This window comes from Eumetopias jubatus, unplaced genomic scaffold (assembly GCF_037043125.1).
Source record: "Eumetopias jubatus isolate StellerSeaLion01/CBP00866 unplaced genomic scaffold, mEumJub1_p1.0 scaffold_12, whole genome shotgun sequence".
NCBI lineage: Eukaryota > Metazoa > Chordata > Mammalia > Carnivora > Otariidae > Eumetopias > Eumetopias jubatus.
The window spans coordinates 52,870,045-52,893,095 of NW_028274818.1; the positions used below are offsets into that span (position 1 = coordinate 52,870,045).

The 23,051-nt window shown below is 39.6% G+C and overlaps 1 protein-coding gene across 4 annotated transcripts in view; it reads left to right on the plus strand.

Moving 5' to 3' along the window:
* The first annotated feature begins 1,639 nt into the window (after nucleotides 1–1,639).
* Nucleotides 1,640–23,051, plus strand: part of RC3H1 (ring finger and CCCH-type domains 1) — a 77,149-nt gene continuing 55,737 nt past the window's right edge. For all 4 annotated transcript variants that reach the window (XM_028122951.2, XM_028122954.2, XM_028122955.2 and 1 more), the window contains exon 1: nucleotides 1,640–1,890. The gene's annotated coding sequence lies outside the window, so the exon portion shown is untranslated. The remainder of the gene's footprint in view (nucleotides 1,891–23,051) is intronic.

Below are 23,051 nucleotides of genomic sequence, written 5' to 3' on the forward strand. Positions count from 1 at the left end.
ACCTGTATTTAACTGAAATATTGATAAAAATAAATTTAACTTAAGCATCATGTTTTATAAGATAACCTTGAAAGGGATTTACCAACTGAGGTACAACTATTAATAGTTTAAAGAAATTATATTATCTAGGTTGCTTGTAATGGAAGTTGGGTTATTTGCTTCACCTAAACAGGGAAGTTGGCATGTTTGCCTAGCAACAGCCGCTAAAACCTTCTGTTGTGGAAAGTTCCCTAGGAGGGAGAAGAAGGGAGGAGGAGGAAAAACAGGAGGAACAGATTAATGTTTTTCCTAACAGGGGAATGAGGTCCGGCTCATTGAGGAGGGAAAGGCTATCCAAGAGATAGATATCCTTTAGATTAGCATACACTAACCTAATCCCTCTGTGATAGCTAGAAGTTAGTTCTTTGTAGGATTGGGTTTACTACTGAGGAGGTTGAAGGGAAGGTTACAGATTTCGCCCACTTCAAAGGGAGTAAATTCCAATCAATGGAAAGACATCAATAGGTCTTCCAAAAAGAAGCTGCGATCTGAGTAGCAGGAGGGTGTCCACAACTAAAAAGACCGCCGCTCAGAGTTCAGGAAGGTGTGTGATCTGTTTTACAAATATTATAAAACACTGTTATAATGACTGAATTTATTGAGTTAAAGGCAGGAGCTTCTCTAAATATAGTACTGTTCTTGGTATTGGTGATGCCTGCAGTGAAGAAAGGACAGGAGAGCGAAATCTCTGCTCTCTTGGCCAAGACCTGAAGCAAAAAAGGGAATAATGCAGAGGAGTATTAACTGGGTGTTTATGGGAGGACCATCTCTATTCTAGACGATTTATCTTGAAATTTGAACTGTATGATACGAGGAGAATTCCGTTTCTTTCCCTTAAAGCACGGGTTTGGTGAAGCGCGACTGTCTAGAAGGGGTCTCCCACTACCCCAAATCAAAATGGCTTCTTTTCCGTAAGGGAGAAGAAACTTTCAGTCATCGCAAGGTTAGCTTTTAGACCCAGGAACTCTTCCGTGGGCCGAATCTTTCCGTCCCCCCTAGACAGCTATCATCGTTCACTTAGGCCTGGAGAGACGTTTTGGAGCAGTGAGTGTCCAGGCCCTTGGGCGGTTTCGCCGCGTCGGGAAGCTGAACTCTTTTTGGGAGTCGGTGAGAGTGGTGTCTAGGGCAAAGCTGGTGTGATCCAAAACGCGAATAACACAAGATAAGAACAAATTCTTTTGGGTCGGGGGGGTGGGGGGGATGTGAAAAGGAACCGGAGTAGAGGGACGAGAGCTGAGAAAGCCTAGGGGTAGAGGGAGTGCGGAGTTCGACGGGAACGTCAGAAATTTCCCAATGCCCATCGCCGTCTGGCCAATCGCCGCTGGGCGCAAAGGCGCTGGTGGGGGAGGGCCAGCGGACTGCTGGACCAGTTCTGCAGCTCCGGGCGTGGGTGCGCCCCGGGGGTTGGTGGAGAGCGTCGCGGGCCTCCCTCCCCGGGCGTTGGCTGCGGGTGACTCAGAGCTTTCCTCCCGCGGCCGCCCCGCCCCGCCCCTCCCCTCCGCGCGCCCCGCCCCCCGAAGGAGGGGCCTCGCCCTCGTCCCCGCCCCAGTCTCCGGGGCGGGCCGGAGCCCGAGGAAGAGGAAGGGGACGAAGACAACGAGCGACGGAGCGGAGGAGGAGGAGGAGGAAGAGGAGGCCGACCAACAAGATGGCCCCTGCTGCAGGAGCAGCCTCAGCAGCAGCAGGTGGGAGGCCGGAGGCGGCGCTGGCGGTGGCGGCGGCGGCCGTGGCCCGGCGTCCTGGGACAGAGTCAGAGTCGACGGTGGCGGCGGCGGCGGTGACGGCTGCCGCAGCAGTGGCGACGGCCGCGGGGACTCGGAGCTGAGAGGAGCTGCTGCTCGGACCAGCGCGGTGAGCGAGCGGCAGGCGGCGGCGGCGGCGGCGGCGGTGGCGGTGGCGGCGGCGGCGGCGGCATCGGGAGTGCGGCGGCCGCCGCCCGGCCTCCGTCGGGAACAATAGGCAGCCGCGGCGGGGAAGGGGCCGTCCTTGCCCGCCCTCCGCCCCTCGGCAGTAGCGGCCGGCCCCCCACCCCACCCCCCGGCCTCAGCCCCGCCGGCGGCGGAGGGGCTTGTCAGCGCCCGGCGTCCTTAGGCCTCAGGCCTCCGAGCGCGGCCGGGAGGGCCTGGCGGGGTGGGTAGGCCGTGGAGAGGTGCGGGCGCCGCCCCGGACAAGGGGAAGGGCGCGGGAGACTTCGGCCGGAGGGAGGGGGCCAAAAGGCCGCCCAGACCGCCGAGAGCCTCGGCGGGTGGAGAGTGCGCGCAGGAAATGCTTTTGGACCCCCGGTCTGTGGGGGTGGGGAGGTGAAGGCGCCTGTAAACTGGCACCGCCTCCGCGTCCCTGAGTCGGGGCAGCTCCTGCACCTCAGGGCTGCTCCCTTCCCTGACCGCGTAAGCGCTCCCCTTCCTCGGCCCAGTGGGTTCCACGGAGTCTATTTCCCTGAAGCTCTTGGAGATCGAGCCATATGGTCTTCTTTCTTCCTGATGGCGATAGGGAAATTGTGTATGCGGGTGTCGTTTAAAAAAAAAATTAAGTGCAACAGCAAAAAACATGCAAGGTAAAACGCGATTATCGATAAGGGATGGGGAGGAATGGAGGGCTAAGGGGTGTTCTTAAAACATCGCTTGGCATCAGTTCTCTCTAAACATCAGTTATGCCTACGTCCCGGGTGAGAGTGAAACAAGGGCTCTTTTGGAGCAGTAATATAACTCTTGACATCCCAGAATAGTCCATGAAACTGGAAACAAAGCCACTAACTGGCAACGCGAAGACAAATTGTAATGTTTGAATAGAACTTTTCTTCAAACGAACCGTTTTTGAATTATTAATGTGCCGCATAAGAAACATTAGCCCAGAATGGACCTAACGAAGCATTTCTTCAGGAGAGAAGTGGTTCATCTCCAGGCTAGAACTTCTTGTGTCCTGTCTCATGTTCTAATTTTTGCCTTTCAGTAATTTGTTCTAAGACTAACCTTTCCTTTGAGTTTGATATTTGATTTCTAAAGCAGATTTTAAATAAGATTTCAAAACTTTTTTTTATGACTTTCAAAAACTAGAAACAACAGTTCTCTTTTGAATGTTTAGGCTTTTGGAGAGGCAGCTCTTTATTGCATTTGCCTTCCCGTAGTAGTGCCTGTAACTTCAACAGTTAACTGCGACTACTCCTAAATTTAATTTTTTGAGACATCTACCTCGTCCATTTCCAAGTGGGGGCGGGGGGAATGATTCAAGTTATTTCTATTCCAGTTTCTACCTAGGTGTGCAGAAATTTATATTAAAATTGTTTGGATGCATCCAGGAAGATTGCTTTCTACTATTTAACATTCAGTTGCGTGGTCCATCTAGTTTGTGTTCTTAAAAGGAAGATTGACCTGTGCAGAGAAGATGCCAGTTAATATCTTTCATCCATTTTTAGGGTAAATTTCTACTTAGAATTGTCTGTGTTGTAATTCGAAGCATTTTTAGGTTATGTGAAATTTAATGAGTGGAGTTAGTCCTTAATTCAAGAGAATTGACAGTAAATACACTAACAATCAAATAAACATGGAGGTTGAAGTATCTTACTGTTGTTTAGGATTGAAGTATAGTGGGAAAATATGAATAACTTTCATTTTATGCCTAGCAGAAATAATGTGGCTGTTTTGACTTTGAAGTGATGGGGAAAGAACAACTTTCACATGGCTCCAGCTAATGTAAATTTTCAGAAAGGACACTTTTTTTTTAAGTGCTCAAATCCATAATTTTTTTAATGCTTAATTTTGTTGGGTCAGCACAAAATGCACGTAAAGTCTATGTCGTAATGATGCTTATATTTATCTGTGACCCTAAACCTGTTAGAATGTACAGGGTTGAAAATTGTTAAGTGGTTAGTTTGCTTTGTATGAAAAAAAAATCTCATCCTGTGTGAAGGACTAATTTGCCTCATACTTAATACCATTTTCCTGAAAAACAAAAGATTTTTTTAAATCTTAAAAAAACATTTATTTGTCAGAGAGAGAGCGAGCGAGCACAAGCGGGGATAGTGGCAGGCGGAGAGAGGAGCAGACTCCAGGCTGAGCAGATTCAGGGACCTGATCCCAGGACCTTGGGATCATGACCTGAGCCACTTAACCTACTGAGCCACCCAGGCGTCCTAAAACAAAGTATTTTTAAATTTTAAGGTTTTGTATTTGAAATTGGATATTGACCCAACAATTTATGGGTTGGGTCTGGGTCCCTAGAGAGTTCTGGCTTTAATAGGTGTCAAAACTGTTTTTAGATATGATCCCTGCATTTTCATATTTTATCAGTGTTTATGCCGATAATTGCAGTTTCTCAAGTAATATTTAAGAATATCCTTGTAAGGTTTTGGAACCATAGCTTAAGAATTAGATTTGCATTTTTTGGTAATATTAAAAGTTAATATATATTTGATTAATTTGAAGATATTTCAAAGGGTTTTTTGTACATAAAAAATTTACAGTTTTTCAAAGCATCTTTGTTGAATGAGTAAAAACATTCTCATTTAATCCTCGTATTTAGGCTGTAATATTGGTGGTATTGTTCTCACTTTATATATGAAGAATCTGAGGCTAGGAGAAGCTATGTAACTAGCAAAAAGGCCACATAATTAATAGGTGAAAGATCTTACTCAAACCCAGGTCTTGTGGCACAAATTAGATGCTTTACTACTGCCACCATGTGTCTCAAGGTTTAACTTTGAAGCCTTTCCTATGTTGACAGATTCCTATCTGTTTTGATCAGGAGCTATGCTTTGTAATACTGTACTTGCCTTTAGCCCTAATACCTTTCTATTAACATTATACACTGCCAGATATTCACTTATAAGTTTGAGAAAGTATTTATTCATGTGAATTACAAATGAAACATTTATTTTTGCTTTTAGCAAATTTAAATGCTGTTGATCTAGAAATTCATACCATTTACATAGGACAGATTTATGGTATTGCTGTAATGGTTTCGTGGTTTTAATTTGCTGTGTAAACAGTTACTAAATTGTGCCTTTGAAATACTTCATGGAAATTTAAAAATGACTTTAGTAACATTCAGGGATGTTCAAGTTGGGCCAGCTAACACTTGAAATTCTTCATTTATAATTTTTTAAAGCCATAAACCATTTAGAATACTGCACCATTTTTTGTCTCTAGATCTTGGGGTTCTACCCTTGGATATATATTGAGAGTGGTTGGCACTCAACAAAGTGAAGAATACACTGATAAATGATCCTGTTTGGTGGATACCTCGGAGCAAGATGTTCTTTGGCAGGGTATACTGACCTGGTTTAGCTTTGGCCCTGTCAACGCTCAGGAGTTCAGGTATTCTTTGGGGTTAGATTCAAATGGATTTAAATTCTCACATTGGCCTGCATCAAAACAGTCATAGTGGATTTCAAAATCAGCCCGTTTTTGTAGGACGCTTTTGAAGACCTCCTTCTCTTGTTTAATCCTGGAGTCTAGCTGGATTTAGACTAGCCTTGGAGGTTGTTACGCCCTAATTGATTTTGTCTGGAATAATACAAAGGAATTTTTCTTATTCCAAAGTTTCTTAAATAGATTCTGTATATTTTTAAGTGAGCAGTTTACTAATCCTAAATAATGTTTCCCTACATCCTCAAGACAGTTAACTTTAGTATATTTATTTATAGCCATTATTGGTCAGACTTGTGCCTGTTCACTTCTTATATAATATTCTTGTTTACCCTTTATGTAATATTAGACACTTCTTTTTTTTAAAATATTAGACGCTTCTTATTAGTTCACAATGTTTTCCTAATCGGTTAAGGTTTGGGGAAAGAATTCTAGTAAAAAAGTTGAGTTGACCTTTCGTGACAGTTGAGCTGACTGAAATTGTGACCTGCTGTAGAGGAATAAACATTTTAAGGTTCTTTTATGTTTTTCTTTGAGATTATTAACAAATATATGTCATATGTCAGCAATATTTTGATGTTAAGCATTTTAGCACTGACATCATTACTCAGATCACTAATTATTACTGTGCATATATGGTAATAATTTACCTCGTAATGCATCTAAAAATCTCCAGGATCTAAATAGCATTTGAACATGGTAGCAATGTTTTTGAAGGAGAGTTCTAAAGGGGTCATTATGTGTATATATATATATATACACACACACATATATAATATATATATTTATTATTATATATCTTAACATAAACAATTTTTAATTAAGGTTCAGGTCATTTAACATAAAACTAGTAATTTTAAAGTAAGCAGTTCAGTAGCAGTATATTCGCAATATTGTGCAACCACTGCTGTCTAATTCCAAATGCTTTTATCCCCCCCAAAGGAAACTCTGTAGCCATTAACCTGTTACTCCCCATTTCCCCCTCCCCCTGGTCCCTAGCAACCACCCTTCTACTTTCTGTCTCTGTGGATTTAACATAAACGTATATTGAGTCAAGATTAAGGAGCGGTGCTATGTATAATTGAAATTGCAGAAAAAAACTTTGGGATATGATTGTTAGGAATCAAAAACCACCTCATTCTTTGCATGCTTTTCTTGAGTACAGTAGGCAGACTGCCAGGGACTCTTAAATGGAAGAAAAGTTGAAAGTCACAGCAATTTGCAGTTTTAATTTTGATCGTTCCAAAGGAGTCCTACTCAAACTCTCAGACTCATTTGTATTTCCTTATTGGGTTATGAGAATTAACTAAATTATGTTCTATACAAATATGAGCAACTAATACTTATTTAGTTTGCTCTCTACAACCTGTTTGCCTTTTGGTTTTTCTTACCGCCCCCCCTTTTCTTAATGTGTAAAAGAAACTTGGAATGTTAACAGACAAGGACTTATTTGAGATTATATTGAAAAATGATTGTTAGGTTGAAATTCTTTGATCTTTATGAATCTGACTTTATAATTATTTTACTCAGCTAACTTTGAGAATAATTAGAGCTGTAATTTGCCTGACACTCTGCTTTTAATCACATGTTGAATAAGTATTAAAAACCTAGGTTTTGGCTCTCTACCTGACTCCCTCCAAAAACATGACACTTAGAGAAGCAATTGATTTGTAGCCTTTTTTGCTTGGTTTAGTTCATGGATTGAGAGAGAAAACTATTAGGCTTTCTTTTCTGGAATAATGTGTAATAAAGTTGGACTTCTGAAAATTTATTCATTTTACTTAATTTTTTAAGTAATCTCTACACCCAACTTGGGGCTTGAACTCTCAACCCCAGGATCAAGAGTCACACATTCTACCCACCGAACCAGCCAGGCACCCCTTTTTAAAAACCTTTTTTTGGGGGGGGGATGCCTGGGTGGCTCAGTCAGTTAGGCGTCTGCCTTCAGCTCAGGTCATGATCCTGGCATCCTAGGATCGAGTCTCGCATCAGGCTCCTTGCTCATCGGGGAGCCTGCTTCTTCTGCCTGCCTCTTTCCTTGCTTGTGTTCTCTCTCTCTTTCTCTGTCAAATAAATAAATAAAATCTTTAAAAAAAAAGATTTTTTTTCTTTTTAGTAATCTCTACACCCAAGATAAAGAGTTGCATACTCTTCTGACTGACCCAGCCGGGTGCCCCAGACTTCTGTAAATTTAGAATTGCTTAATAAATAAATAAAATCTTAAAGATTTGTTTTGAAGTTTAAATGAGATAACATACATTTTCAGTATAGTATCTGATACCTAGTACTCATTCAATAAATGTTATTTTCCTCCTTAAATTCTGTTTAACAAAAATCCTTTTAGAAAGATATTCATCTAGACTATTTGAAATCATTTTGCTACTGAAGCTGCATATAAATTTTGTGTCGTTTAGGATTAAATGTATGTATACTTTTTTTTTTTTTTAAGATTTTATTTTTAAGTAATGTCTGTACCCAGTGTTGGGCTTGAAGTCACAACCCCGAGTTCAAGAGCCACATGCTGTACTGACTGAGCCAGCTGGGCGCCCCGTATGTGTACTTTTGAAGGAAGTGGTCAGGAATGATATACCATTCTCATTTTCTTCCCATGCCAATCTTTCACTGATATGGATCTGTGCTATTCAGTACCAGCCACTAGCTACAAATGGCTAACTACTTAAATTTAAAATTTTTAATAGACTTAATTTTTTTAGAGCAGTTTTAGGTTAATAGAAAAATGTCCTGAAGGGACAGAATTTCCATACACACCTTCCTCTCACAGTTAATTCCGTTAACATCTTCTGTTAGTGCGGTGCATTTGTTGTAATTGATGATCCATTGTTGATAAATTGTTACTAATTAAGTTGCATAGTTTATATGAGGATTCACATTTTGTGCTGTATAGTTTTATGAGTGAGATTGTCTTCTTCCAGTTAGCAGTGTAACATTTAAGTTTCTTCTAGGTCTTTTTGTGGCTTGATAGCTCATTCCTTTTTTTTTTTTAAGATTTTATTTATTTATTTGTCAGAGAGAGAGCACACGCACTAGGAGTGGGGAGCAGCAGGCAGAGGGAGAAGCAGGTTCCCCGATGAGCAAGGAGCCTGATGCAGGACTAGATCCCAGGACCCTGGGATCATGGTCTGAGCCGAAGGCAGACGCTTAACTACCGAGCCACCCAGGCGTCCCTAGCTCATTTCTTTTTACTACTAAATAATATTCCATTTTGTTCGTAAACTTAATTTTTAACTAATTAGAATCAAATAAAATTTAAAATTTAGTTATTCAGTTGCACCAGCCACATTTCAGTGGTTCAGTAACCACATGTGGCTAGTGGCTACCATACTGGAAACCAAAGACGAAGAACATGTTTAACATCTCGGGAAGTGTTATTAAAGAGTGCTGATGTAAACTCTCCTCCCAAGGTCCAGTTCTCTGTTTATGTTCACTCTCACAGAAAACTTACCTCTTTACATGATCTCCGTTTGTCCTCAAGCCTACATTTTCAGTGCTTTGTTGCTTGTGCTTCTGGCAGCCCTGAACTTTACATAATAAACTTTACTCCCTGAATGAAACAGCCTTATCAAATATTGTCCGTTAATGATTTCCTTGGTTTCTTATTAGAGTATCATCTTTTACTCCATTTTTCGGTGTTCCTAAAATCTGGAGTCACCTTTTCTTGTTTTTCTCTAAACCTTTCAACTGTGTTTATCAAGGAAGGGTATGCAGATCTCAGCGCTAACGAACGGCGGTATTGGGATTAAGAGTCTAGATCTCCTTAGCCTAGTTCTCTCTTGGGCTCCGCACTAATTGGGGTTGCCTTACAGTCATGTTTGAAGTTACAGTCACCTTTGAAGAGGTCACTGGGGACCATTGGATTATATACTATCTAATTTTAAATAGTATATGTATAGATTAAGACTATATAGTTAATAAATAGTTATTCTTTAAATAATTAGAATCTTAAATGAAGCAAATTATCCCATTTAGCTGATTTCTCTCTATAATTCAATTATGATGGAAAATATTTTTATTTATTTGAGAGAGAGAACACGAGAGGGAAGAGGGTCAGAGGGAGAAGCAGACTCCCCGCCAAGCAGGGAGCCCGATGCGGGACTCGATCCCGGGACTCCAGGATCATGACCTGAGCCCAAAGCAGTCGCTTAACCGACTGAGCCACCCAGGCGCCCAGAAAAATATTTTTGAGTATGAGTCGTTTTAGATAACAAAAATTAATTTCCAGGACTAATATAAATTGGCTGGTAAGGGTGAATAGAATTTAACCGAACATTATTGGCATCCAGAATTCTCTATTGGCACTGCTTGACTTTACACTTGGATTCTATTCAAACTACGTTTTAATCTGTAAAATCCAAATTGGTTACTACATGAACTTGTATCTTCCTTAACTCACCATGTTGAAGTTTACAGAGCTTGAAAAATGGAGAACCTTATGTCAGTCTCTTTTGCCTTTTTTTTTTTTAAATAGATAAGCTATACCTCTACTTTTGCTGAAAGTAGCCATATTGTGTTTGGTCTTGATTTGACCTTCCCTCTATACTGGTCATGCTTGCCCAAAAGTCCATTTTTGTGGGGACATTCTTTTAAAGAGTAGTAGTCTTCCATATTTAAGTGCTGTACTTAAAAAAAAAAAAACAAAACCTTGGATTTTAACCTTCCTTTTGAAATACTTTCCCTATAATTACTCTTTTAAAACCCATGTTTTGTATGTCAAATTTTACATTAATTACCCCATTGAAAGAAGTTTTTGAACTGTTTTTATTAAACATTCTTTGCTTGACTTTAGCTTTTCTTTAAATTTATCAGAGACTTAAAAAATAAATGTAAGGTTCTCCATATGTTTAGAAAAATTGAGTTATAGGTTCTGTGGATTGACTCATTATCTGAGTCAGTTTTTTCAGAAATGTGATTTTATTATTATAGGTTTGTAGGTATGCAGTTGATGAAAATCTGTTCATAGGAGCCCAGAAGACCAATTTATTTTCTTTCTACTGCTATAAAAAAAAGATGGTTTTGTGAAATAAAAAAATAAAAAAAAATAGATAGCTCTCTAAATGCATTTAAGAGCAACTTAGAATATCATAAAGGCCAGAATAGATAATATTCTTATGAAAGCATCATTGAATATTGAAGTAGTAGCACCTAGTTTCCTAATGATTGACATGCATTCATTAATTCATTGTACTCAGTGTCAAGATAAAACTCAACAGCTTAGGTGCATAATGACAAAATGGTGAGGGGGGTGGAGGCGAAGGAAGTAGGGAGTAAAGTCCTGTCAGTCGATTCTCCATATTTGGGAAAGATTTTGGGTTCAGTTCTTGATTTTTTAAAATTCTTTTTTGTTTTTAAAAGACTTTTTAGAGCAGTTTTAGATTCACAGCAAAACTGAGAAGAAGGTACTGAGATTGCCCATATATTCCCTGCTCCCACACATGCAGTCTCCTCCATTATCAGCATCCACCACCAGAGTGGTACGTTTATTACAAAAAAAAAAAAGATGAATCTGCATTGACATTTAAAGTCCATAGTTTACATCGTGTTCATTCTTGGTGTGGTACATTCTATGGGTTTGGAAAAATGTATAATGACAAGTATTCACAATTAATAGTATCATACAGAGTATTTTGATTACCCAAAAAATCCTGTGTTCTGCCTGTTCACCTTTCCTCACTCGCAACTCCTAGTAACAAGTGATCTTTTTATTGTCTCCCTAGTTTTGCCCTTTCCATAGTGTCCTGTAGTTGGAATCATACAATAGGTAGCCTTTTCAGATAGCTTCTTTCTTTTAGCAATGCATTTAAGTTTCGTCCATGATTTTTCATAGCTTAACACTAAATAATATTCCATTGTCTGGATATACCACAGTTTATGAGTACTGAAGGACATCTTGGTTGGTTGCTTCCAAGTTTTGGCAGTTATGAATAAAGCTGCTCTAAACATCCATTTACAGGTTTTGTGTAGTCTCATAAGTGTTCAGCTCCTCTGGGCAAATAGCAAGGAGAGTGACTGCTTGATTGTATTGTAAGAGTATGTTTACTTTGTAAGAAACCATCAAACTGTTTTCCAAAATGGCTCTCATTTTGCATTCCTACCAACAATAAATGAGAGGTCCTGTTGTTCCACATCTTTGTCACCATTTGGTGTTGTCTGTGTTCCAGATTTTGGCCAATCTAATGAGTGCGTAGAGGTATCATGTTTAATTTGCATTTTCCTGGTGACTTACGATGTGGAGTATCTTTTCATGTGTTTATTTGGAATATAAAAAAAAATTTTTAAGTAGGATCCATGCCCAACGTGGAGCCCACCGTAGGGCTTGAATTCACTACCCCAAGATCAAGACCTGACCTGAGATCAAGAATTGGACACTTAACCAATTCAGCCACCTAGGTGCTCTGGAATAAAATATTCTATAATTGGAATCATACAAATGTAGTCTTTTCAGATTAGCTTCTTTTTTGTTTTAAGATTTTATTTATTTATTTGTCAGAGAGAGGGGGAGAACACGCATGTACACAAGCAGAGGGAACAGCAGGCAGAGGGAGAAGCAGGCTCCCCACTGAGCAAGGAGCCCAATGTGGGACTTGATCCCAGGATCATGACCTGAGCCAAAGGCAGAGGCTCAACTGACTGAGCCACCCAGGTGTTCCTCAGATTAGCTTCTTTATTCTTATCTTTTTAATCTGCCACTTCAGTTTTAGTTTTCCTAGCTTATAGATATTTTTAAGGATGTGCTTAATTTTGGAGGCATACTTTCTTCTAAATAAATGAAGTACCAGTATTAAAAAATTTAGCTCTTCGTGTGGTGATACATCCTGCTGTCCTAAGTCCCACTGCCATTCAGCTTTGTCTTTTATGTGAATTGTCCCAACACTATCTTTAGGAATATGAAACTTGTTACAGGCAGAGTAGTGATTTTTTTCAGTCATTCAACAATTATTGAGCAAATATTATACACCATACAACATACAACAATATGGACTTTCTCATATAGAAAGAGCATAGAATATATTGGAAACGTCAGGGGAGTACCTAATACAGGCTGGGCTAAAAAAGACTTCTTGAAAGAGCTTCCTGAACTAAGTGGGTCTTAAAGGATGAGTAGAAGTTTAACATTCTAGATTGAGGGGAGTGCTGGAACCAAACAAGACCTAGAGTGAAAAAGAATATATTGATGGCAAGGAAACCTTAATACTTCTGTTGGTAGAGAATAAAGTATGAGGCAGATGGTGATGAAAAGTAAGATTGGAGAGGTGGGTGGGGCCCACATCCCAAAGATCTTTATGGCATGTTCAAGTACTTGGGATTGATCCTCTTCAGGCACCATTGAAGAAATTGTTGTTGGTGTTAACCTGTATTTTAAATCGAGGTATAATATATATGCAGTAAAGAGTAAAAAAGTTTTGGGGTGCCTGTATGGTTCAGTCAGTTAAGCGCCTACCTTCGGCTCAGGTCATGATCTCAAGAGTCCTGGGATCGAGCCCCACATCGGGCTCTCTGCTCAGCAGGGAGTCTGCTTCTCCCTCTCACTCTCCCTCTGGGCTCTCTTTCTCTCTCTAAAATAAATAAAATCTTAAAAAAGAAAAAGTAAAAACGTCTTAAGAGTCTATCTTGATGACTTTTTACGTATATATACTTGTGATATACCAGAACACTCCCTAGATTAAGATAGCTAGCGTTTCTAGTACCTAAAAATTCTTTCTTCTCTTTCCCAGACAATACCCTCCCCACTGCCTCCCACCTTTCCCAACAGGTATTCTGACTTCTAGCACCATAGACACTTTGTTTCTTTTTAAATGAAGTCATACATAGTGTATTCTTTTTCCTTCCTCTATAAATTAAATCTTTCTATAGGTGCTATTTTGTATCTGGCTTTGTTGATTATGATATCTGTGAAATTCAGCCATATTTTATGTAACAGATTAAACTTTTATTATTGCTATATTGTATTCCATTGTGTGAATTTATCACAGTTTATCTGTTCTGTAGCTGGATATTTGGGTTGTTTCCAGTTTATTTTGAGCTTTTTATAAATAAAGCCGCTATGAACTTTCTTATATGTCTTTTGATGGACATAATTAGTCATCTCTCTCATATAAATACCCGGGAGTGGCATTTTTGGGGTCATTGGTAGACTTGTTTGGCCTAAGTAGATACTGCCAGTTTTCCAAAGTGAAATGTGCCAACTTACGCTGCCATCAGCATTGTATGAGAATTTCACATGCTTATATCCTCTGTGGTATTGTTTTAAAATTTTTAGCCCGGGGCACCTGGGTGCTACAGTTGTTTGGGGGTCTTACTCTTGGTTTCAGCCCAGGTTGTGATCTCAGGGTCATGAGATCAAGTCCCACATCAGCTCCATGCTCAGCATGGAGTTGGTTTGAGATCTCTCTCCCTCTGCCCCTCCATTTCATGCTCACTCTCTCTAAAATAAATAAATCTTTAAAAAAGATTTAGCTCTTCTGGTATATATGAGTGGTATCTCATTGTCATTTTAGTTTAAATTCCTGCATGTGTAATGCTATTCTTTTTTTTTTTTTTAAGATTTTATATATTTATTTGAGAGAGAGAGTGTGCACATGAGCATGCACAAGTGTGGGGAGGGGCAGAGGGAGAGGGAGAAGCAGGCTCTCCACTAAGCAGGGATCCTGATGGGGGGTGCTCCATCCCAGGACCCCAGGATCATGATATGAGCCAAAGGCAGACGCTTAACCAACTGAGCCACCCAGGCACCCCATGTAATGTTATTCTATAAGTTCAGTTGGCATATGGTATGCCTGTTGGCCATTTGGCTCTCCTCTTTTGTGAAATGTTTGTTCAAGTCTATTGTCTGTTTTTTTTTTTAATAGCTTTTTTTTTTTGAGAGAGAGTGAGAGAGAGAGAGCACAAGAGGGAGTAGGGTCAGAGGGAGAAGCAGACTCGCCGCTGAGCAAGGAGCCCGATGTGGGACTCGATCACAGAGCTCCGAGATCATGACCTGAGCCGAAGGCAGTCACTTAACCAACTGAGCCACCCAGGCGCCCATGTCTGTTTTTTTTAATTGAGTTATCATGGAAGAAAAACATAGGTTTGAGGATGATAGAGGAAGGCAAGAGCAAAGCTGGAGGCAGAGATCAGCTAAAAGGTTACTCTGTGATCCAGGTGAATAGCCTATATGTTCTATGAGAGCAGGGTCATTGTTCCTTTCAGGGCTGTAACTTCAGGTCCTAGGACACTGTCCGGCACATAGTAGGTTTTCAGTATTTTTTGAGTGAATGAATATGGGTCCTCAGGGAAGTAGAGATGGAAAGGAATATATAGATGCAATAGATAATAAAATTTTTTAATAGGAGTAGAAAACAATGGAATCTACGATGATTACCAGATTAGTACATTGAGTGTCAAATTGGATAGTAGTGTCACCAAAGCAGCAAAGACTACAGAAGGAATTGCCAGTTTAAAAAAATAGGGATACATTTAGTTACCATGTGACCTTGAGCATATTACCTAACATCCATTCTTCAGTTTCCTCAACTCTAAAATTAAGCTTTATAATGATAACTAATAGGTTCATTGTGATATCTAATAGACTAAGTGAGATAATGCATGTAGAACACTTAGAATAGTGCCTGGCACATAGAATGAACTCAAAGTTGGAGATAGAAACAAACAAAAATCCCTATCCTTGTGGAGCTTACCTTTTAGTAGTGGTGGGTATGCCCCATAACAAAACAAGGAAGAGAGCATATCGGATGGTGAGAAGTATTATGAGAAAAATTAATTAGGAACAAGATGGGAAGCAACAGTTTGTGTATGGTGGTAGTGGGATTGGGGTTAAGAGATCAGTTTTAAATAAGGTGATCAAGTAAGGCCCTTTATAAGGGAATCCGTAGATTAATGCTTAAAGGAAAATGAGGAAAAGGTTCAGGATTGGGGGAATAGTGGACAAACGGATCATAATTCTAAGATAAGAAAGCAGAGCTCCCTGTTTTTACCAAAAAGTGTACTGTTAGTAGTAATCTGTTTATTGTGCAACCCACAGCAGTTAGACTTTCTGAAACCTTTATCCCTTGCTGTCTGCAACACACAAACATATTACACAAACCTCAGCATGAATTTAATCCCCAAAAGGTCATCATTATGTATTTTGAAGGAAGTGCTTTGTGTTTAATTCTGATATAGTAGCAACAAATCAGTAGATTTTAGTAGCTACTACTTGGGAATCAGCAAAGTATTTTCTTTTATAATTTACCTGTTCCGAATCGCTATATATATAAATAAAATACATTGTAGCTCTAAGTTTCCATGTTTGGAGTCATGTAGCAGTTTGTCCATTTTTTTTGAAAACTCCTCAAAATGAAATTTTTGCCCCAGGTAACAGTCTAGAAATAACTCTAATTTGTAAAATGAATCCATACCTCTTATTTTGTTGTATTATTTTTCAAGCATGTGCAGTTGAAAATCATTGTAATTTTGTTTTCTGGAAATAGTTTAAATTCTTTCAGATATACTCCATAAAAATAAACAGAAAGTAATGACAATGCCCTTAAGCCTCAGCTAGTAGATTATGGGGACAATACATTTTATTAATACTAGTATTATTACTTTATTATTGTTCCAAATGTTAGATTATGTCTCTAATGCAAAAATTCTTAGGTCAGAGTACACAACTCAAGTATCATCTAGCTGTTGCATCCCAAGTGTGTTGCATATGCAGCTTACCTATTCTGATACATATTCTTGTTTTCTCATTGTGCCCAGTTCTAGAATCAGTCACAGCTCTGTGGTAGCCACCAAGGAAGTCCAAGGCACAGGCTCCCTGAAAAAAGATAGAAGCAAGTAAAAGGAAAGAAATGGGGGTTATTAGTGTGACAGATATGCTGCTTTGTTTTCTGGAGTAGAGGGGACTCTTTGTTCTCAAGTTTTGTTACTGACACCTGTTCTTGTCCCTTCCAGTTTACCAGAAATCTGCTGATAGTCAAAATCCAAATGTCATCACTCCTTCAAAAATGACTTTATGAAGGGTAATTTTCTAACTGTGACCAGTTTAACTGGAGTGTTTTGTTAACAGTTTAAAAATACGAATGTAGAGGGATGCCTGGGTGGTTCAGTCGCTTAAGCGTCTGCCTTACACTCAGGTCATGATCCTGGGGTTCTGGGATCGAGCTCCACATTCGGCTCCCTGCTCAGCGGGAGCCTGCTTCTCCCTCTCCCTGCTGCTCCCCCTGCTTGTACTCTCTCTCTCTGTCAAATAAATAAATAAAATCTTAAAAAAAAAGTAGAAAAAAGAATCTAACAAATATAATGTTGAAGGAAAGAAGCCAAAATACAAAAGAATATATATACTGATGAATCCACTGTTTTTGCCTGTTTTTAAACAGGCAAAACTAATCTATGGTATCAGAAGTTAGGATAGTAGTGACCTTTGAGGAAGAATAAAGGAATAATGAATAATTGGGAGGGATGGTGAGGGGACTTTCTGGGGTGCCAGTAATGTTATATATCTTGGGTATACAGTTGACCCTCAAACAATATGGGGGTTAGGGTGCCAACCCCCATGTAGTCAAAAATTTGCTGATAACTTTTGACTCTTCAAAACTACTAAGAGACCTGTTGACCACAGGTCTTACCAATAACATAAAGTTGATTAACGCATATTTTGTATGTTGTGTGCGTTATATACTGTATTCTTAAACCTAGAGAAAAAATGTTATTGAGAAAATCATAAGGAAGGTAAAATACATTTATAGTACGGTACCTATATTACTGAAAAAAGCCCACCTGTAGGCAGACCAGGACAGGGGTAGTACCAAGGGCAGACCTGGTCCTGGGATGGTAATTTTCTGCAACCTGGTGGCCTTGGCTTAGCAGGGGCAGCTGCTGGGTGACTTGCTGGCTGTGGCAGAGGCCTGGAGGCGCAGTACAGCTGTCCCATCTGCCTTTCTGTGTAGCACTGACCTGTGCCATTGGCAGCTGTGGCCACACGTAAGTGTTGCAGGCCTCCCAGGGACGCTGGGGCCTGGGTGCTGTTGGGCAGAGGTTGCAGAAGGGTGGTAGGGGTGTGCCTGGAGGATTGGAAGTTGAGGGCACTGGATGTGTTCCTCCTTCAGCTCAGCCCCTGGTGCTTGACCCAACCACCCCACCTACACAACCCTTTTACCCTGGGGGTGACTTGAAGCTCTGCCCCATCCCAGGGTGCTGCTGACTACCTCTACAGGTCTCCCTGGGTTCTCAGGGCAACAGGCACAACCTCTGTGTCAGTCACCTTTTGATTTATTCTGTGAAGACTGGGGTAGGCAGTTTTAAGTAAATGCCTTGTGGCTTTTGCTGTTAACTCTTTAAAAGAATCTACATATAAGTGGACTCATGCAGTCAAACTTGATGTTGTTCAAAGGTCAACTATACAGGTCAACTGTACAAATATGCTTACTTTGTAATAATTAATTGACTTGAACATTCTTGATCTGTATGCCTTTCTGTATGTATGCCTTAAGTATGTTTTAAGTATCTTAAAATATATATACAATTAAGATTCATATTCTGTTTTAGTCCTCTGATTATTTCTGTGAAATGTGTGATTTTCCTCAAAAGAAATATAGTAGTTGCTATAACCTAAGTTTTTAAAAAAAAAATAAACTAGGCTTAGGGCGCCTGGGTGGCTCAGATGGTTAAGCGTCTGCCTTCGGCTCAGGTCATGATCCCAGGGTCCTGGGATCGAGTCCCGCATCGGGCTCCCTGCTCCTTGGGAGCCTGCTTCTCCCTCTGCCTCTCTCTCTCTCTCTCTCTCTCTGTCTCTCATGAATAAATAAATAAAATCTTTAAAAAAAATAAAAAACTAGGCTTAAACAGTTCCAGGGTTCCTGTACTAAATCTACTTAATTTAAAACTAATCATGCTCAGGTTAAACCTAAAACAGGCACTATTTAATTTAGATTTTTATTTTTGGCTAACTAATAAAATAATTATTAATAAATGCAATAAAAATTACAGGTGCTGAAAGTTGGAAGACCTTGTATTACAGTCGAAAAAGTACAGGCTTTGGAGTTGGACAAACGTGAGTTCAAATTATGGCTAGACCACTAAATCAGCTGAGTAACTTTCAGTTTTCTTTCCTTCCTTCATCAGTAAAGTAGAGGTGATAGCTATCTCAGAAGGCTGTTGGAAGATTACATGAGATAATCTGTAAGTGCTTGGCACTCAAATCCCACAGTTTGGGAATGGGGAGGGAATAGATTTTGAGAGTATATAAAGATAGTTTGGGTAGGTAAAAACAAGTATAACCTGCTGAAGATCACTAAGGTAATGTTGTTAAGGAAAGTGGTCTTCAGGTTATAACCAGTGAAGACTAACAACATCTAACTTGGGAGCATATGAATCTATCAGTATTAAGAGTTAATAATGCTTCTCTGGCACATCAGCATGAAGGACTGTTAGCATGGATGACAAATGTATTAAGTTGGAATGTAGTAAAAAGTTTTAGTTGGATTTAAATTGAGCCTAAGTGGTACATGTTTTGTCTAGAGGATTTGTTGTCCATGCTGTACTTTGAAAATGTTACCATTGGTATACTTAAATGCTTTCCCCCTTAGTTACTGTTAATTTATGCTGTAGGATTAAGAAGCTAAACTTAGACATGTTGTGTTTATGAAGTTACTTCAATATATTAGTAATTTTTAGGGCCTTAAAGGTAGATAGACGCACTCTTTTTTTTTTTTAAAGATTTTTTTATTTATTTATTCATGAGAGACAGAGAGAGAGAGAGGCAGAGGGAGAGGCAGGCTCCCAAGGAGCAGGGAGCCTGATGTGGGACTTGATCCCAGGACTCTGGGATCATGACCTGAGCCGAAGGCAGACGCTTAACCATCTGAGCCACCCAGGCGCCCTGATAGACTCACTCTTTTAAGGGGTTATAATTCAATTGAGATAACCACTGTCAATATTACATTCAGTATTACTATATTCTCAGAAGGCTATGATAAAATTTTAAATGTTAGGTTGGTTGTTATGTCTTAATTATATAAACAATTATCAGATATGTATCATGGAGTAACAAACCACCCCAAAGTTTAGTGGCTCAAAACAATAACTATTTTATTTGGTTACACTTTTGAGTCACATTTGGGGTAGGATTTAGCTGTGTGGTTCTGTTGCTAGTCCCCACTGGGGCCACTCATGCGGCTTCAGTCATCTGGCAGCTCAGATTGGGGCTGATTGTTCTAGGGGTCTGAGCTTGGACAGTTTTTCTCTGTTCTTTTGGTCTCACCCTTGGGGACAGTTCAAGCTTCCTCACATAGTGGCACCATGTTCCAAGAGTGAGAGTAGAAGCTGCAAGGTCACTTGAGGCCTAAGCTCTGAAACTCCTCCAACATCACTTCTGCTGCATCCTACTACTCAGACTAAGTCAAGGCTACCCAGATTCAAGAGGTGGGAAACTAGACCCCCTCTCTTAATAGAGCTGCAAAGTCAAATTACAAAGGGAGGAATTATGCCCATCTTTGCAGACTAGCACAACAAATGATTTAAAAACCTAAGGAGACGGTCTTAACAATGGTAAAGGTAGACACACCAGGGTTGGAATCTAAACTCTACTAGCCCTTATTGGCTGTGAACCTTGGGAATACGGTTTAACCGTGATTTTCTCAAGGGTCTAATAATAATTTGCAAAGTTATTATGATAATTAAAAATAATGTACTTTTTAAGTTTTTAGAATATTTTAACCCATAGCAAATGCTATTATTATTTTAAAACTTAGCATTCTGTTTAAGTCTTCATTTGCTTATATTGAACCTATGGAAATCTCCTTCAAAAATAGGAATGCCAACATAGCTTGCTAATAAGTGGTATTCCAGAAGCCCTTTGAAAGATAAAGTTGAGGGCCTTTCTCTTTGCCAGCTTTGATATATTAAGGCTCATTTGGTCATGTTATAAGTTGTTTACCTAAAATAATGAAACAAAAACCTGGATTTTATATTTGAATTTATAAACCTTGAGGTTATCTTATCTCCTTCCAAAATGGAAATGTGTGTGTGTGTATTCATTGGGAAAAGGAACTACCAAGATTTTTTAAGATTGCATTTATACCTCTTAAACTAATTAATATTAAACAGTTCAGGATATAAGAATACTTGAATTTTCAAGCTTTTTGAAAATTTATTTATTTTTATTTTTTAAAATTTAAGCTTTTAATGTCTGGCTTATAAGTTTCTACTTTGTAATGTTTAGGGGAGTAATTGTCTAAAATTGGCATCACTTGCTACCTGTGTAAATTCAGAGTTTACATTTTGGCCACAGAGAATTTGTCATTATGTTGCTGATGTTAGATATCTTTTTTCCCCCCCACTATCTTAAGGTGGGAAGTAAGATTATTGATTTGGGATTTTTCTTATTTTAAATTTTTTGATTTTTATTTTTTTCTGTTTTTTTATTTATTTTTTTCCTTATTCATTTTTTTTTTAATTTAATTCCAGTATAACTAACAGAGTGTTGTATTAGTTTCAGGCATACAATATAGTGATTCAACAATTCTGTACATTACTTAGTGCTCATCATGATAAGTGTACTCTTATTCCCTTTCACATATTTCACCCATCCCTCACCCACTCCCTCTTCTTTTTATTTTATTTATTTATTTTAAAAGATTTTATTTATTTGAGAGAGAGAGCATGAGCGGGGGTGGGGGCAGAGGGAGAGGGAGAAGCAGACTCCCCAGTGAGTGGGGAGCCAGACTAGGGAGTCAATCCCAGGACCCTGGGATCATGACCTTAGCTGAAGGCAGACACTTAACAGACTGAACCAACCAGGCACCCCTCCCTCTTCTTTTTTAATATAGGCATTTGAAGAAGTAAACTTCTCTCTAAGCCTTGCTTTAGTTGTGTCTTGTAAGTTTTTGTATGATATGTGTTCATTTTCATTCATCTCAAAATATTTTCTAATTTCCCTTTTGATTTCTTCTTTGACTTACTGGTTATTTAGGAGTATGTTACTTAGGGGCACCTGGGTGGTTCAGTTGGTTAAGCGTCTGCCTTCAGCTCAGGTCATGATACCGGGGTCCTGGGATCAAGCCCTACGTCTGGCTCCAGCTCCCTCTACCCCTCCCCCTGCTCATGCTCTCTCTCACTCTCTCGCTCTCTCATAAATAAATACAATCTTAAAAAAAAAGGGAGTATGTTAATTTCCCTGTTTGTGAGTTCCCCAGATTTCTTTCTGTTAGTGGTTTGTAATTTCATTCCATTGTGTTCAGAGAATATAGCTTTTGCGAGTTCAGTCCTCTTAAATGTATTGTCACTTGTTTTATGGTCTAGCGTGTGGTGTGTCTTAGAGAATGTTCCATATGTACTTGAAAAGAATTCTGCTGTTAGGTATTCTCTGGATGTCTTTAAGGTCTACTTGGTTCATAGTGTTATTATTCAAGTCTTACCAATCCTTGGTGATCTGCGCATGCTACTCTGGATGGTAAGGGCCTAGGTTTCTTCCCTAGCAGCTAGCTTTCCATTAGCTCAGTTGACTTAATATTGGGCAAAATAAATACTCCAGCTTGATAGGTTTGCTAATGTATATTGGCTGGCTTTTTCTATATTAAAACCATAGAGAAAATAGCAAAAGAGAGAAAAAAGCAAAACCCAAGATGTTCTCTGATTTTAAGGAACTTAGAGTCTAGTTATACCCTAGCTTTGCTCTATTGAGGTTGCTGTTAACAGTGATACCATAGTTAAAAAATGTAGTAATCTAGGGGTGCCTGGGTGGCTCAGTCATTAAGCATCTGCCTTCAGCTCGGGTCATGATCCCAGGGTCCTGGGATTGAGCCCCACATCGGGCTCCCTGCTCAGGGGAAGCCTGCTTCTCCCTCTCCCTCTCCCCTTGCTTGTGTTCCCTCTCTCACTCTGTCTCTGTCAGATGAATAAATAAAATCTTAAAAAAAAAATCTAGTAATCTAGGTAAGAGATGTTGGTAATCTAAATTTAGGTATTGGGAATGGATGGGAAGGTTTCAAACATTAAAAAAATAAAATGATAGGACATGGTGGCTGATTAGTTGAGGGGGAAGGGTTTGAGGAAAAAGGGAAGAGTCAGTGATGATTCCCCATGCTTTTGTCAGTGGGTAAGTGACTTGATCATTGACATAGGGAACAAAAGGTTTTTGGTAAGGTTGAGATGATTTGAGACACGAGTTGGACATGGATGGCTGGTAGCCACCTGGTTATATGGCCCTGGCTAGCATTCAGAAGAGAAGTTTGAACTGAGACATAGATTTGGAAATCTTCAGCATGTAGTTGGTATTTGAAAGCTGAAAGATAGATGAAATCTCTCAGGGAAATTTTGTAGAGGAGAGAATTGAGGAAGAAATTCTGAAAAACCACATATATTCCAGAGATGGGCAGAGAAGGAGAAGTCCTCAACAGAGACACACAAGGAGTGGCCTGCCATTAGTGGAGGACCTGGACAGTATGCCATTATAGAAACCAAAAGGGGGCAGCATTTGCAGGAATAACTGGTCAACATTATTAATTGCTATATAAAAAGAAGATAATGACTCGGACATAACTGTTGAATTTCAAAAGGAGGTTGTTGATGTGTTTGTTAAGAGTTGTTTCAACATAGCAATTGGGATAGAGTGGTAGCTTTAAAACCGAAAGGTGAGGGAGTAAGAATAGAACC